This window comes from Podarcis pityusensis (genome assembly GCF_964106645.2).
Source record: "Podarcis pityusensis genome assembly, chromosome: 2".
Classification (NCBI taxonomy): domain Eukaryota; kingdom Metazoa; phylum Chordata; class Lepidosauria; order Squamata; family Lacertidae; genus Podarcis; species Podarcis pityusensis.
In genome coordinates, this window is record NC_138029.1 from 52,259,223 (window position 1) to 52,275,900 (window position 16,678).

Here is a 16,678-nt window from a genome sequence, read left to right on the forward strand (position 1 = left end):
TACCAAGAACCCAAAGATATGCAATGAAAAGTGCCAGGCGAGTCTCCCTGGGGAGAGAATTCCACAAATGGGGAGCCACAGCAGAAAAGGCCACTCCATGCCACCGAGGTCACCTGAGCCTCAAGCAACAACAGTGGATGCAGAAGTATCCCCAAATTATGTACCCATTCCTTCAGAGGGAGTATAACCCCATCAAGAGCAGGCAACCTCCCATCCATCCAGTCTAGGGAACTGCCCACTAACAGTGAGTCAGTCTTATCTGAACTGAGCTTCAGTTTATTGGCTCTCATCCAGTCCATTACCAAGGCAAGACAATGGTCCAGCACATCCACTGCCACCCTTGCAGATGTAAAGGAGAAGTAGAGCTGTGTGTCAGTAGCATATTGTTGACAACGTACTCCAGAACTCTGAATAACCACACTCAGTGGTTTCATGTAGATGTTAAACAGCATGGGGGATAAAACTGAAACCTGAGGAAACCTACATTGACGGCTCCATGGGGCTGAAGAGCCCTCCCCAGGCATCTCCCTCTGGAAACAACCATCCAAGTAGGACCGGAACGATCACAAAGCGCCACCCCCTGACACAGCCACTCCAGAAGGATATCATGGTTGGTGGTATTGAAAACTGCAGAGAGGTTGTGGAGAATTAACAGGGACATATTTCCCCTGTATCTTTTCTGACAGAGGTCATAATATAGGGCAATCAAAGAAGTTTCTGTGCCAAAACCAGGCCTAAACCCTGAATGAAATGAATCTAGAAAATAATAATCCTTTAATGGCATCTTTCCATCTTTCAGTTTCCATGACATATTTTGTTGGAAGCCGCCCAGAGTGGCTGAGGAAACCCAGCCAGTTGGGTGGGGTATAAATAATAAATAATAAATAATAATAATAATAATAATAATAATAATAATAATTACTGCACTCAGAGTCTTCTGAATATGATACATGCCTCCCCACCCCATCAATAGACTCAGTCTACTGCTCTTCCACTAGTTCCTTCTGGAGCAGTGTAGCGAATTTGTCTTTAGTTGGGCTCCAGGTTCTTTAATGAGGATGACTCTGACCTGGAATCTCCACTGTGACAGGAGAGTAGGGAGGGAAATGTGCAATTTCTTAACTAAGTAAGACCTGACCGGAGGCTATTAGTGACATTTAACCCACTTGGCAACCAAGTTGCCACAGACAAGTACACCTCTGAACAGCACTGTTGGGAAAATACTACCAGGGCATCTGTAAAGAAACCAGACTGGTATGAACAATATGTTTTCCCTATAAAAATCAAGCTATTCCCAAGTGTTAATTGTGGGAAATTTATCATCTGGGCTCTTTGCCTGATACAATATGCAACTCTGTTTCATGCTGTGGGCTCCTTCCCCCTCACATTTCTCCCCACATTAAAGCCTCCTGCAAAGCTTTTATTTTGGCGTTTGTTATTGTAAGCATGCAAACTCTCCAAACACACATGGATTTGATTGTTTCATGCAAACTCCATCTCTCCCCCCCCCGCCCCCAAAAAACTCCCAAGTTGCAAGGAAGACCCCTTTAAGCAAGTAATCCGAACCCTGCAGTCGAAAGAAAGAAAGAAAGAAAGAAAGAAAGAAAGAAAGAAAGAAAGAAAGAAGATTCATGCACTCTACTTATTATGCTTATATTTAAAGGCCATCTCTTTGCTTTCCAAAACTCAGTACTTGGAAAAACCACAGGCAGCTTAACCTACAGCTGAGCTGAGGATTACATTATTGCAACAGGGGTTTGCTTGACATGGTCTCCTCCACAACACCCCACTGCGGTGTAAAACTGGGATCCAAAAATTCACAGACGCACTGGACAAGGCTACCCCTTGCAATCCTAATGAATTCTACCTCCCAAAGCTGCAATCAAGCTGTCTCATGATAGCTAGACAGCTTTGATGGGAAGGGCAGAGGCAGGAGCTACAGCAGAGAAGTATCAAGTCAGATTCAGTAATTCTGAAGAAACTATAGACTTGCACAATAGTTTGTGGGAGAACTGCTAGAGATCCTTTTCTCTTATCTTGAGGCTTCCAAGAATTCCTTCTACTAGGAGACTTTATTGCTTGCTTACAAGTAAATGCACCCTAGGAAAGGACTCCAGCAATACTACTGCCACAGTGCATGTCTTCAAAGGGAGCCAGAGAGGTACCAGAAAGCAAAGATGGTGTCCTGAGAAGGAGCTCCTGGTGCTTCAGATACCTAGATATAGTGTGTCCAGAAAACCATGAGAAGAGAAGGGAATGTCCAACTAAGCCAGGGGAGCTGCAGGAATGAAAAGTCTACCAAGCGAAATATATCACATACACTTCCAGCTCAAAATAATAAATTCTCGGGTATGGGTTAGTTCAGTTCCAAGGGGAGGGGGGGGGGAATGTTCACATAGTCCACAGTCAGAAGATGACGCTGACATTTTGTCTCTATATTTAGCACCCTCATTGTCTGGTGCTAATGTGTGGCTGTCAGTGACTGCATTTAATTAGATGGCAGAACAAAGAATACGCCAAACTCTATTACATCCCATCTCCCAAATACCAGTGGTTGTTTTGAGAATAATTTCTGAGCATATATATCTACTAGAGTGACTGTCATACAGAATGGTGCACGTCTGCCTTTTCTGGGCTGGTTCCTCACCTTGACCCATGGTTTCCCTCTGGTTTGCTTTGATTATTTAATCATCTTTTGTATTTGATCCACTTGTCATCACAGACATTGTTTAAAATTGCCATAAATGCTTATCACTGAGAAGAAACTGTTAAGAGCACTTACATACCAATTTTCATCCGCATATTTCAAGCCACTTCCCCAAACTAAGGCAATGCATTAAATATGCCTGTTTCACATCTAATAATAATAATAATAATAATAATAATAATAAAGCAGAGAAATAAGTGGAGCAGTTAGTAGACTCAGGATAGTTAACTTTGCCTATCATCTGTTCTATTCTGTAAACAGTTACATTGCACACCTTTTAATAGGCTAAGACCTATTACCATATTTTTCCGTGTGTGCCTTGTCCTGACATACCGTGTATTTTTCCGTGTATAAGTCTAGGTTTCCCCCCTAAAAAATAATGTCCAAAATTTGGGGGCATCTTATACACGGATAGATCTCCCCCCATTTTTAAATCAGAGGGGGGTCTTATACATGGGGGTGTTGTCTTATAGACGGAAAAATACGGTATGTCAGGACAAGGCACACAATTTCGGTTAAAGAAAACCTCACAGCTATTGCAGATAAGTTCCCCAATAAAATGCCTTCTGCCAATAACAGAACAAAAGACAAATATCTGCCAATCATACGACATGTTTTGCCACGCTGTCTGGAATAGATGGGTGGCAACCTGTTGCTCTGCTATTCCATCTGTGAACCAAATCTGTACAGAATGCAGAACCCAATGCTTCTGTTTCCAAGACTAAAAGCCTTTCCCATATTACTAAGGAAAAGCTTTCAGACCAGCTCTACAGACCACTGCTGCATTTGGCAATTAAGAGACAAAAACTACACAGTCCCATGAAAAGAAAGAAAAATCACAAGGAAATGCAAGCCTTGGGATATTGGAGGTTTTAAAATTCATTGCATCAATATTTTTAACATTTGGGCTGGGGGAGACTGCACACTCAAAACAGACCTTTGTGATGGGAACACCTATTTGGGATGAGACAGAATGCTGCCAGCTCCACCACACTAGCCATCTTCACAGAGTCCTCACTGGTGATGCCTGAAACTTTCTATAAACTACAGTGGTACCTCGGGTTACAGACACTTCAGGTTACAGACGCTTCAGGTTACAGACTCTGCTAACCCAGAAATAGTACCTTGGGTTAAGAACTTTGCTTCAGGATGAGAACAGAAATCGCAGTGGTGGTGTGATGGCAGCGGGAGGCCCCATTAGCTAAAGTGGTACCTCAGGTTAAGAACAGTTTCAGGTTAAGAACGGACCTCCAGAACGAATTAAGTTCCTAACCTGAGGTACCACCCTAGAAGAACCCTATGCCTCTTCATCATGTGACCCAGTGGTCCAGTGTAAAGGTCCCAAGAATGACAGTGAATTCCTCATCCTGCTCATCAAAGGCCACTTGGTGATTTTCAGAATCAGACCATTGATCATTATCTCTCTGTGTCTGGCACACTACATGCCCTTGCAGGATACTGAACCTTTTTCAGTATCAGCTCATTTTTAAACTTCTGCCCTATTCCTACTCATTATTCATGCTTTCCTTTTCGGATGCATTCCTGGACAGACACCAGTGCCAAGCCATGTGCTTCTTGCAGAAGTAGGGCAGCTCCAAAATGGACTTAAGGGCAACACAAGTGAGGCAAAATGTTGAAAATCAATCCAAAAAGCTGCACTCTGTTATTAATAGCAGTATGAATATTCTCAATGATCCCAATCGATAGCTGGGACACTGGAAGCAGGAGCACTCTGTTGCGTATTTGGCTTGAAGGTCATTTACAGCCATCTCTAATCAGATTGCTAATGGTAAACAAATGTTGAGGCAAGAGGGCCTTGGGGAAACATAAGGCCATGCCTCTGAATACCAGTCATCAGGGAACAATAATGGGAGAAGGCTATTGCCGTGATCATCTTCATGCACTTTCCAGAGGCATCTAGCTGGCCACTATGGAAAAACAGAATGCATGTTTAGGACTTGCCTGATCCTTCTTATGATCATTATCTACATCAGTGTTTCCATGAAATTAGACTGATATATAACCCTGGGTTGGAATCACAGCAGAGCACACAAGAGTGAAACAAAGCCACAAAAAACTGGAAAATCTCCCCAGGTGGGGCAGACCAAAAGTCCATTATATTCAGCTTTATATTGACCTGAGAAAGAAGAACCCGAGAAAATGGAATCTTATCTGAATAATTGTAATATATGCAAAGTTGCAAAGGAGGATTTGAGGAACCTAACTGCACCCATATCAATGTCGGAACTGCAGCTGGCGGTAAACCGATTGAAGACAGGCAAAGCATCAGATGGACTTACTGCAATTTATTATTTAAAAAATCAAAATGCATTGATTGAAGCTCTCAAGGACACTATGAACAGAATTCTGGTGACAGGAGAGGTTCCTGCATTGTAGAAAAATGCATACATTACCCTGATACCAAAACAAGACTATGATTTAACAGGGACTAAGAACTATAGACAAATTTCTTTACTTAATGGTGACTATAAAGTTTTATGAACCATGTCATTAGGAGAAATTTGTTTAGAGTTTGGGAGAAGTATATAAAACTTGCTGGAAAGAAAACACCCTTATGACTATCACCAACTGAAGTAATTACAAACGAAAGAATGAATATGGACAGATGGTGGGTGACTTATAGAGAATTGTTGGACTTTTCAGGGAGTGAACCTAGATTGAAACCAATGGAAGAAGGAGCCAAGTTACTGACTGGCTTCAGTACCATCAAATACATGATATGTTTAAATTGGATAAGAAAAATGGCTTTTTGGACCAAAGCTTACAATTTGAAAGAGAGCTTTTGTTGAATAAGGAAAAATTATTGTCTAAAATGTATAAACCTTTATTGGAATGGGAAACAAAGGACAAGAAAGTTAAAGCATCAATGGCCCACTGGACAGTGGACATAGGGTATAATATAGAGATAGACCTCTGGGAGAAATTCTGGAAAAATGATTTGAAATTCACTGCACGCTACACACTGGAAGAGAATTATATGAAAATGATCCACAGATGGTATTCAAGCAGGTTGGCTAAGATGTATGTGAAATCAGATTTGTGTTGGAAATGTAAAGAGGTGGAAGGAACTTTTTCCATATGTGGTGGGTATGCAGAAAAGATAAAGAATATTGGGAAATGATATATAATGAGATAAAAATAATGTTTAAAACAACTTTGCCCCCCCAAAACCAGAGGCATTTCTGTTAGGAATTGTTAAAACATAGGTTCCCAGGGGTCAGAAAGAATATTATGTATGCAACACAGCAGCTCGGATTTTGCTAGCCTAAAAATGGAAAGTGAGTGAGGTCCCTAGTAAGGAAGACTGGCAACTGAAGATGATAGAATATTTGGATTTGGCAGTTCTAACAAATAGAGTAAGAGAGCAAAAAGAACAGGCATTTAAAGAGGAATGGTAATTTTTTGTTGAATGTTTTGAAAATACTTGTGTACAGTTGAAAATGCTGGCAGTATTAAAGTAAAATTCAACAGTATAACATATGTTGAAGTGATGTAAGATAGGAAAATAGAATTAGATGGATATATTAAAATATGCAGGAATGATGGATATATTAAATGAACCTTGGAAGGGGAGGGAGGAAAGTCAATGAATGTATGAATAGAAGATGTTTAATTTGAAATGTAAAATTTGAAAAGTTAATAAAAAATTAAAATGAAAAAAAAAGTCCATTCTACTAAGGTTCTTCTGGGAAGCTCACATGAGCAGGCAAGACCATGATACACATCCCTAATTGTCATGTAGCCTGCATTGGTAATGCCTCCATGAGGCCACTAGCTTCTGCCGATACTTCTTCTTTATTTAGATGTCTTAGCTAGAAATAGCCAGTGAGAAAGCTATGAATTTGTCAGATTCTTAAAAGTGTTTCTTGGCTTTTTCTTCTGCTGCCAGCTGTCAACAGTTTCACAATTAGATTTTATTGCTTACTTGCTTGCTTATTGATAGATTGATTGGGTTTTTTGCTCTTTAGCAATGTTTACAAAGAGCACACGGTTCCTATAACCTTTGTTTTAACCAGAACATAAATCACTATGCAAAGGCTGCTAGAAATTACTATGGATAATGTCTTAATCCTGCCATGGTTATAACACAGGGGAAACCAATGTGGTACCCTTCAGATATTACTGGACTACATTTTCCCTTATTCCTGACCACTGACCATGTTGGCTGGGGCTAGTTAAAGCTAGAATCCAACAACATCTGGAAGTTACTTTGTTGGCTACTCCGGACGTAACTTGCAGTACCAGCCATTCTGTTGTATGGTTCAATGTATGGCATTTCTAGGTAGGGCTGAGACAAATCCCTGTCCATAACCCTGGGATAAGTACTGCCAGCCAGTGTAGAGTCTGCAAAACAAACAAACAAACAAACAAACCAGAGACGTTTAGCTGCACATGCCTCTTCTCAGGAGCCAAACTGAGCAGTATTTAACTCCTCACTTATCAGCTGATGAACAGGGGTTTAAATTCTGTTCTGGCTGTGAATGCCTATTCCCTACTGGGAACTACTGCTGGGAACAGATGGGCTGAAACCAAGGCCGAAATGAACTCTGCCTCCTGCCCATCAACAGATGTCGGTGATGAGTGTTGTTGACAGGTAAGCATGGTTAGCTGTAAAAGGCCTCATGGGCCAAACTAGATACCCTAGCAGACCAAGATTGATCCACAGACTGAAGGTGTCCCACTCATGGTGCAGACAGTACTGTGCTAGATGAACCAATGATCTTACTCAGTATAAAGGCAGCTCCCTATGTCTCCTATGTTCCTAGAAGCCTGGCATGGAGAGTTGAATCACTAGTGTGATGCTTCTGAGAATGCTCTGTTGTTTCAGGGTCCATGGTGGCATGATTGTCCACTACAATTCCTTATGCTGACTGGTTCGTGATCTGATCGAAGCTTTTCATGCAAGTTAGGACCTGTTACACAAACTTGATTTCCAGAGAGGCTCTAAACATCTAGATTCCATTAAAGAAGAGGTGGGGAACTTGTGGCCTTCCAGATGTTCCCTGAGGTTCCTCACCCCTCTAATAATGGCTTGTACCAGATATCACCATCCCTTTCCTTCCCCCATACATGCACAGACTCTGGGAAGTATCAGCATGAGCAGCTACATGAATAAAACTCGCCCTAGCTAGTTGGAATAAAAGTCTCCTCTTGGAAGCTTTTAATCATTATATTCCTTTCTAATGTCAGAGCCCTGAGATGACAAGCACTGGACTGTTAGGGGAGAGGGTAGGTGGGGAGGAGTGACTGCCAAGAAATTAGACTTGATGGGATTCATCTAGTCATTGGCTCCTTAATACTTGTTCTTCTACCAACAACTACCACCAAGCTGGAACTTCCTTATTGTATACAAGTCACGTCATCAGAATCAGTTTAGTATGCCAAGGCATAGCTCATGTGCACACAGTAGCACATACTGCCTGGAATAGGTAAAGAGAGAAATCAGTTGGGACTGCATGTGTTGTGCATAGTTGTACAATTTCACCAATTATTTTCAGGGCATATATTAACCTGCCACCCTAGCAACAACATACGTGTTACCATCAAGCTGAAGATCCCTCCTGGGACTGAAGCGCTTCAGGATATAGATGCGTGGATGGCCTATTCGAATGCTTTTCCATGTCAAATATTCTCCCCTTTCGCATAAAGCTAGTATATCAGAGAGAAGGCTCTATCCAAGCCTTCCCCTAATGTGGCATTTTTCCAGGTGCAAGGAATATTTTACAAATATGTGATCCAGCTCCTACTTTCTCAAGTGGTCCAATCCCTGGAGGATTACTGAATGTGTATCTTGGTTGTGACAATTTATCTTCTAATATGATCTATAGGGTTTGGGATTATGTGATTCACCCATTCATTCCAACTGGGAGTCCTATACATGCCCTGGGGCAACAGGTAGGCCCATGCAATGTGGACAATATGGGGAGCCAGTGTGGTATAGTGGTTAAGAGCAGTAGACTCGTAATCTGGTGAACCAGGTTCGCGTCCCCACTCCTCCACATGCAGCTGCTGGGTGACCTTGGTCCAGTCACCCTTCTCTGAAGTCTCTCAGCCCCACTCACCTCACAGAGTGTTTGTTGTGGGGGAGGAAGGGAAAGGAGATTGTTAGCTGCTTTGAGACTCCTTAGGGTAGTGATAAAGCGGGATATCAAATCAAAACTCTTCTTCTTCTTCTTCTTCTTCTTCTTCTACATTTGTAAGCACACACCTTATTTGTGCAATCTCCACCACCACTTTTTTTCTTTAATGGAAAGGGTCACATAAATTAGATGCTGTACAACTTTTTTTAAAAAAAAAAACTCTTCAGAAGTTCATGGCAAGAAGAGAAGCTGCACAGACAAAGAGGATGGAGCTGGAGCAAAAAGTGACAAGTACTAAAAGAGACACGTAAGCTGCAATAAGAAAAGAAAGATGCTATGGCTCTGTGCACTGAGATGGGCTCAGCTCAGCAGCCTTTTTATGCCTCATACAATAGAACAAAGGTAGTCAATTCACTGAGTCTATTTAAAGGAGAAGCAGCAGTTTGATCTGTCTGTTGTCAAAGCCCCCCCAAGGGTGTGCACAACACTGTTGCTGAAAGGACTGGAATAGCAGGTATCAAGGGGGTAATATCCTCTCCAGATTCACACATAGCAACAGTGCAGGTTACTATAGAAACCCGAGGATTATTTTTAGAAATCATCATGTTTTAACATTAGCAAGCCCATCATGAGTTCGGAAGAGGAAGGATAAATTCCCCCTCCCCACCCCGTTTTTCCATTTTTGAATGATGTCAAGTCAACAGTATGTATGTGTGTGCACGTACATGTACATGCATTAATTGAAAGCATTTCAATAAAAGCCAAATTATAAAATAAAAGCCAAATTATTCCTTGTCAGTGGCTGTGCATTGTGTACATGGAGAGAGGGGGGGAGAGAAAGAGAGAGGATCCTTTGTGACATTTCTTTAGGAATGGAATTGTACAGTCCAAGACCAAAGAAGAAACGGTCGGACCATACATCAGGATGTGTGTCTGCATCAACCTATCAGTACTAAAACAAAGCAAAATAAAATAAACTGCATATGAAACCTTAGTCCCAATGCAGTGTGCTTGCATTTGTTTCTAAACAAGAGCCAAATGACTCCTATTGAAAGACCATCTGTGCCAAACAAGACTATCACAATTGCACAGGACAAAGGAGGCTGCTGGTGGAAAGTGGGATACAGCTCATTATCAGCTTACCTGCTGCTGCAGCCAAAAAGGAGACTACCTGACCTTATCACATGAGCCATCCAGTTACTCTTCTGCTGGTGTGGTCATCCTAATGAAAATATTTTAAAATGCAAGCTCTAATTCCCATAACCTTCTTCATTCACCCATCTGTTTCAAACATGCATAACCAAACATAGTAGAAATCAGCCTAGGTCCATAATGAAGAGGGATACTCCTCTGTAGGACAGCAGTTTGCCATACATGAAATGGAGACTGGAAGAACCTCAAGTAAACAGCATCCCTGGCTGTTTGTGCTACTGAATGCATAAAACCCTATATTAAAAAACAACTAGTCTTGTAACACCTTAAAAAAGAAAAACCCCCGAGGTCTTTAGGTCCCGCAAAGTCACTGCTGTTTTTGTTGCAACAGACAAATGTGGCAACTCCTCTGGAAATGGTTACAATGGAAAGCCTGCTTGGGCGCATCACCTTTGGCAAGCAGAGCATGTTTTGTTTTGTCTCTTCAGCGGTACACAGTAGAGATGTTTGCTACAGCATAACTGCCATCAATTTCTTCTGGGTTTCCACCACCATAAAAAAGGAAAAAGGGAAATTGCACACAAGTTTTCATTTCTAATAGCTAATAGTACTGAGACATCTCGGCTGTTCAGCATCCTTGAGTTTATACCAATTAGATTTTCAGCTTGCATGTTCTTGGTGCCTTGGTGCCTCCCTCAAGAGTTTAGTACAGGCAATTCCCCACTTACAAGGCAGCTACATTCTAGAACCCTGTATGCATAGGTGAAATCGCATAAACTGGGGAGCACCCTCTAAGCACTTTTTAAATGCCCTGTCCTGAATCTTCCAATACTCAGCTTGATTGGATGGCCCCAGGTTCTAGCATTGGGAAGGAGGGAGAAAAAAATTGTCTCTATCCACTTTTCTACACCATGTGCTATCTTATACACCTCTATGTGCAGGACATGCACAGCTAGCCAAAAGTTTTCTGTGTTCATCACCCATTAGTGTTATTGGGAAAAGCCACTTGCAAAACACTACGAGAAGAGAGAGAGAGAGAGAGAGAGAGAGAGAGAGAGAGGCCTAATTGTTTGGCCATGTGCCACAAATCCTGTTAAATGTGTACACAATCTGTAATCTGGGTTACTTAGAAATCTCTAAGACTTCAAAGAACAAATAAAAGAGAACCTGGCCTTTAGGGCATAATACCATGGGTGTCCTCAGAATCCCAGATAGTTTATCATCAGAACATGGAAGACAGCCTTTTCCACATCCCCAAATCTCACAGAAAAGCCCAGCCTGTTTGGGTACCTCCCAGACCTTACTGTATACAGCATTTATGTCCCAACTCACTCGTCTACTTTAATATATTTTTGCCGCAGGCAAAGACTTTTTGTTCTCCCAGGTCTTTCAACTTCTATTAATATTCTTTAAACACATTTATTTTAGCCTCTGTAAAATAATGGCAGTTTGGCTAGTTTTAAGCTTTTGTAGCTGGGCTGGGTTGCTAGGATTAAGATGTGTGTCTATGTTGGATATTATGGTTGAATTTTATGTTATTGATGGGTTGATTTAATCAATTTATGTTTAATTGAATTGCTATATGATTTGTTTCCATTTTTTCTATTTTACTGTGTTGCCCAGAGAATTTTTGTTGTTTTTGTTGTTGTTGTTAATTAGGTGACTCACAAATAGACTATAATAAATAAAAATAAGCTCCTTCACTAAACAAAAAATTACCTTAACTGGCACAAAGAATGCTCAAACAAACTGAAATAAATTGGGGTATTGTTGCATAATTAATTACAAGCCACACAAAAAATCTAATTTCTGCTCACAGAATTGTCCTTCAGCACATTATTCTAGACTCCACAAGCAAAAAAAAAAGTCTTCGGGTTTAAAAAAAGCACAGGTAGCCTTCCCTGCTTAGACATCAAGCTGGTGCTATGACTGATTTTCACCGTCACTCCACCCATCCCTGCGCACAGCATTACATTAATACAAAAACCTTTATTTAGGAGCTATTTTCAGACCTGAGAGAAATGAGAATTGTAACAACCTGCAACACCCTTGATTGAATGCAGTTCACTAGAGCTGCTGGTGCTGCTGTTACCACCATATGGAACCTTTCACGCCTGCCAGTTTTTTATTTCGCACAATGCTTTAAAAAAATCTAATAATATCTACTTTTCTGAATGTGATTATATGCCTCACATTCACAAAAAGAAATTAAAAGTCTCACAAGGTGTTATAATTCAGGATCTTTCAAGACGACTGTACATTTTAAAAAGCAACAGAGTGTTGCAAAGAAGGGGCACTGTCCAAATCATTTGTTCTGTTAGCCCAAGGATGTACACTAGCACAACAAAACTTTCCCACTCTCCTCCCCACTGAGCATGCCCCCCATTGCCCTAAATCTGCTCCAGGGAGTTGAGGGAACCCCCAGGGCAGATTTGGGGGCAGGGGAAAGCATTCTGTTCCAAAAAGCCTTCTACTGATGCAACCTTCATGTATGTTAGATACAAGCATTTTAGGTGTTCCCTGCTGGAAGCACTAACTAGAAGCCCATGATGTTGCTCACAATCCACATGGGATGCAGACGCATCAGTCGGTAGAGCATGAGGCTCTTTATCCCAGGGTTGTGGGTTCAAGCACCATGTTGGGTGAAAGACTCCTGCATTGCAGGGAGTTGGACTAAATGACCCTCATGACCCCTTCTACCTCTACAATTCTATAATTCTATGTGTTTGTTCATGGATGCATTTGGACACAAGGTGCTACATTATATTGATAGTTTCCCCTCCCTTTAAGCTGAGTCAGCACACAATATAGAGTCAGAAAGTGACAACAACAGATGAGGAAATTTTTGTCCTATTTTGCATTTATCGTCTTTTCATACTGAGCCAATGAATCTTCAAGAACAGCAAAACGGCATACGGCTTGGGACACATGAGCAATTATGACACATTCAGTAACCTGTGCCTGTTGCTAAAGGTTTGAAGTCTAGATACCAGGGTCGTTTTCAGAAAACTTTTAGCCTAAAAAGAGTCTTTTGAGTAGTGGGTCTCAACAGGAGCTTTTCCAGGATCATTTCCACAGCAGGCGTCAAGCTGAGAAGACGATGATCCCAGCTACAAGGAGGCAGAGGCATGGTGCTACAGCAAGTAGAGCTAGCAGCAACTGTTGCAAGAATGAGGAAATGCTGGCTTTCCTGATGACATAGGACTTTAATTCCCTTCATCCCTGACCACTGGCTATACTGTTTAGGGCTGATGGGAGTTGTGAGTTCAAGCCCCACCACTGTGCAAAAGATTCTTGCATTGCAGGGAGTTGAACTAGAGGACCTTCACAATCCCTTCCAATTCTGCGATTCTACAATTCTAGGATTCTAACAAGTAGAAGAACACAGGCTTTCCATCTCTGGTCTACTGGAAGACTGAAACTAATCTAGAAAGTGCACAACTGTTTGGCTGGATGAGGATGAAATTCAGCTAGGTACAGAATAGCTCGGAGGACTGACTCTTAACACTGCAATATTTACCCGAAGGATGCACCATTACTGCTGTCCCAAACTAACTGAGCCTAGGTACCTTCTGCTTTTTAGTGGAAAATGTAAGGATGTAAGGAACTATCTTTAGAATATGGTAGCCCCTCCTAGGGTGTTGCCTGCCAATTAAGAAAATACTCTCTGTGAGGTCCACAGATGTTGAAACACATGTTCACATGCCAGCCAGGACCTAACCACAAAGCCCCCTAAGGCAAGAAAGCAGATGAAAAGGGAGAAGTGGCAGGATAGTGGTACACGCTGCATAAACAAATAAGGCTTTCCTGTTTGGGCCCTCATATCACACTAATTAAAAGATCCCTGCAAATAAAAAAATCTCCTGACCAAGTCCTCAGATTGGCTAAACACATGAACTGCTGTCTGTAAGTGATACTGAGTTATGTCATTGACTGAGCTAAGTCATAAAACCGCTCCATATCTGCTGTACAGCTGGGGAGGGACGATAGCTTTGTAAGATAACATTTGCCTTGCATGCAGAAGGCCCTGCTAATCTGAGATAAAAGGACCTCAGACAACATGTGAAAGGCCACTGCTGAAGACCTCGGAAAGCCACTGCCAACCAGAGTAGACAGTATTGGCCTAGATGGATAGTCTGACCTGGCATATGACAACTTCCTGTGTTCACCTGCGCCCCCCTCTGATCTGCATCAAAGGAGTCGCTTCTGTTCCCTGCAGCGCACAATTTGAAGCATTCAGGCCTATGAGTCATTGGAACTTCCTTTGCCTCTGTGACTTTCACTCCTCCCTGAGGTGAAAGAATGCTTTCCTAATTAAAAAATAAAAGTGAATTAATTACCAGAAAGATTTTGCACAAAGAATGAAATCTTTTCGAGCAAAATGTTTAGTGGAGCTTCAGGCATTTCTTAAGATGAAAAAGTTGATGGGTAAGGTGGGAGCTAACATCCTGCAAAAGCCAATTTGTGAATTATTTCAAGCAGGTTGATGAAGGCAACATTTTGTAAACCCTCTAAGGGAAGAACTAGACATTATGATTAAACACAGGGCTGCCACCCAACCCACCCTGCCCCCTAAATAGTAGTCCTCATCTGAATTCTTCTCCTTCATAAGAAGAACGGCCATCATGATCTTCATATTATTGGGAACACATTAACATCATCATGTCACAACACAGGGCAAGTAATACTACTCATTGCAGAACAATAGAAAGAACTTAACACGGGGGCTCCCATTTTTGACAGCAGCTCAGTGTTTCCAAAGTAGCTTTGATTGGAGCTCAAGGGTCAAATCTTTAAAAGTAAAGCTTGATATTTAATTTAAAAAGAAACTATCCCCTGCCCCCGCCCCAAGGCTAATGCTTAAAAATTAACATTGAGATGATCAAGTGTCTACAGTCCTTTCATTCTGACATTCAAATACAGGGCTGTACAGTCCCCTTCTCTGGAGTCTGTTTTGCACACACATAAACTGAGTCATTGCAGAAGTGCACAGTTTAATGACTCATCATAAGCCTGGCCCTTATATTAGATGGATTAAAAGGATACTTCTCATCTCACAATGCTGCTGAAGTATGTTGCACAGTGATTCACAAATGACAATGTATGTTTGAGAACCAGATTATTTTCAGCATTTTCCTTTCCTCCTTATAATGCATTGGGATCATAAAAGGAGAGGACCTTATGAGAACATCCAAAATGGACTGAGAAATGAGACATCTTAAGAAAGGTATGCAGTATACATACAACTTGTGTACGTTTGAGTCACACCCTTGTGTGGATGAATTAGGTGACCATACGCAAGAAGCAAATATTTGAAACACCAATTTCTCAAGTTATTCCAACATGCATTGGCAACCATTCTGCAATCCTAGCTATACTTACTCACAATGAAATCCCACTGAATATAGTTGGACTATGGCTGTAATTCTATGTGTGTGTACTTGGGAGTAAGCTGCACTCAGGTGCAATGGCGCCCACCTGAGAGGAGCCGGAACTGAGTTTCAGCAAGTTCCGGCTGGAAAAAAAAAGCCCTGTTCCTACTAGCATTGCCCATGGCAAAGATTTGTTTACAATAACTATTACAATTACTGTTTACTGCCTCTCTCCTCATCCATACAGGCAACCCTGAAAAACATGCAAACAAGGAAAAGGAAAAGGAAAAATAAAACTTATTTGCACAACAGGTTAACAGGAGGCCTTTCCAGGCTGACCACAGGGAAAATGAGCTTAGAGCCTTGTTGACAAGACTGTGCCAAATGTGTAACAGCCTTACAAGCCTTTGATCGTAAGTCCTGAAAGAAGCAGAAGCACAGCCAGCTGAGCAAGTGATCTTCCTTTCGTCAGTGACCTTTCCCAACCCAGGTAATTGGGTGTCCTACTTAGCTTAATCCCTGGATATCTTGGGTTAGAACCTAAAAGACTTCCCTGCAGTGCACAATGCTATAATTAATCCACTGATTTTTTTTTCCTGAAGAGCTTTGTAGACCTTGGGCCATATTTCCCCTTTAGTTTGCTAGCTAATTAGTGATTCCCATCGCAGAGGTTAAATAGCATTAGATGGCACATGGAAGGGAAAGTGTCGAGTTAATGATTTCAGGGAGCATAACGGTAGGAAGAGCACACACTGCACTTAAAACACAACTCAGCAACTGCTAAACCCAAAGAAGGTTAAGAGGTGACAGATGGCTATAAAAAGCTGCCTCGCATTTAGACACAATCCCTCCACTGCTGTTATTCAGCACCACCTTCATGAGCAAAGTACTATGCATATAGTTTGAGATCAGGGATATCTGAATGGTCACCTCTGTTCATATGAACCTGCCTGTTTCTTGATATCTTTGTCCAGATGCCTTACTCCAAATGCAGCCACCGGGTGCAGGGGTTATGAATATGGAAGCAGAGACTCAGTCCTGTTATGGCAGCACCCTAGCTGTCAAGTAGACCACCATTGACATTCAAATGGTGCCTACGCTATTATCCTTTAGGCACCAGACAAATTTATTTTCTTGAGCTTTTAATGTGTTTTGTTTTTCTTTCAATCACTGTTTTATTATTGCTCTTTTATTAGTACGTTGCCTAGGAGTTTTGCCTGCTGTGAATCTGTATTTTATTTTTTGCTCTAAAATGATTAATTTGTTGTTTTTATTACTATGCACTTTGTTTTATACCAAAAGGCAAGATCAAAAGTTGATTAAAAGATAAAACATTAAAAAAAGCT

The 16,678-nt window shown here is 41.4% G+C and overlaps 1 protein-coding gene across 1 annotated transcript in view; it reads right to left on the reverse strand.

The window, feature by feature from the left end:
* Positions 1–16,678, reverse strand: part of NEURL1B (neuralized E3 ubiquitin protein ligase 1B) — a 210,317-nt gene that overhangs the window by 97,363 nt on the left and 96,276 nt on the right. The gene's annotated exons all lie outside the window — the stretch shown is intronic.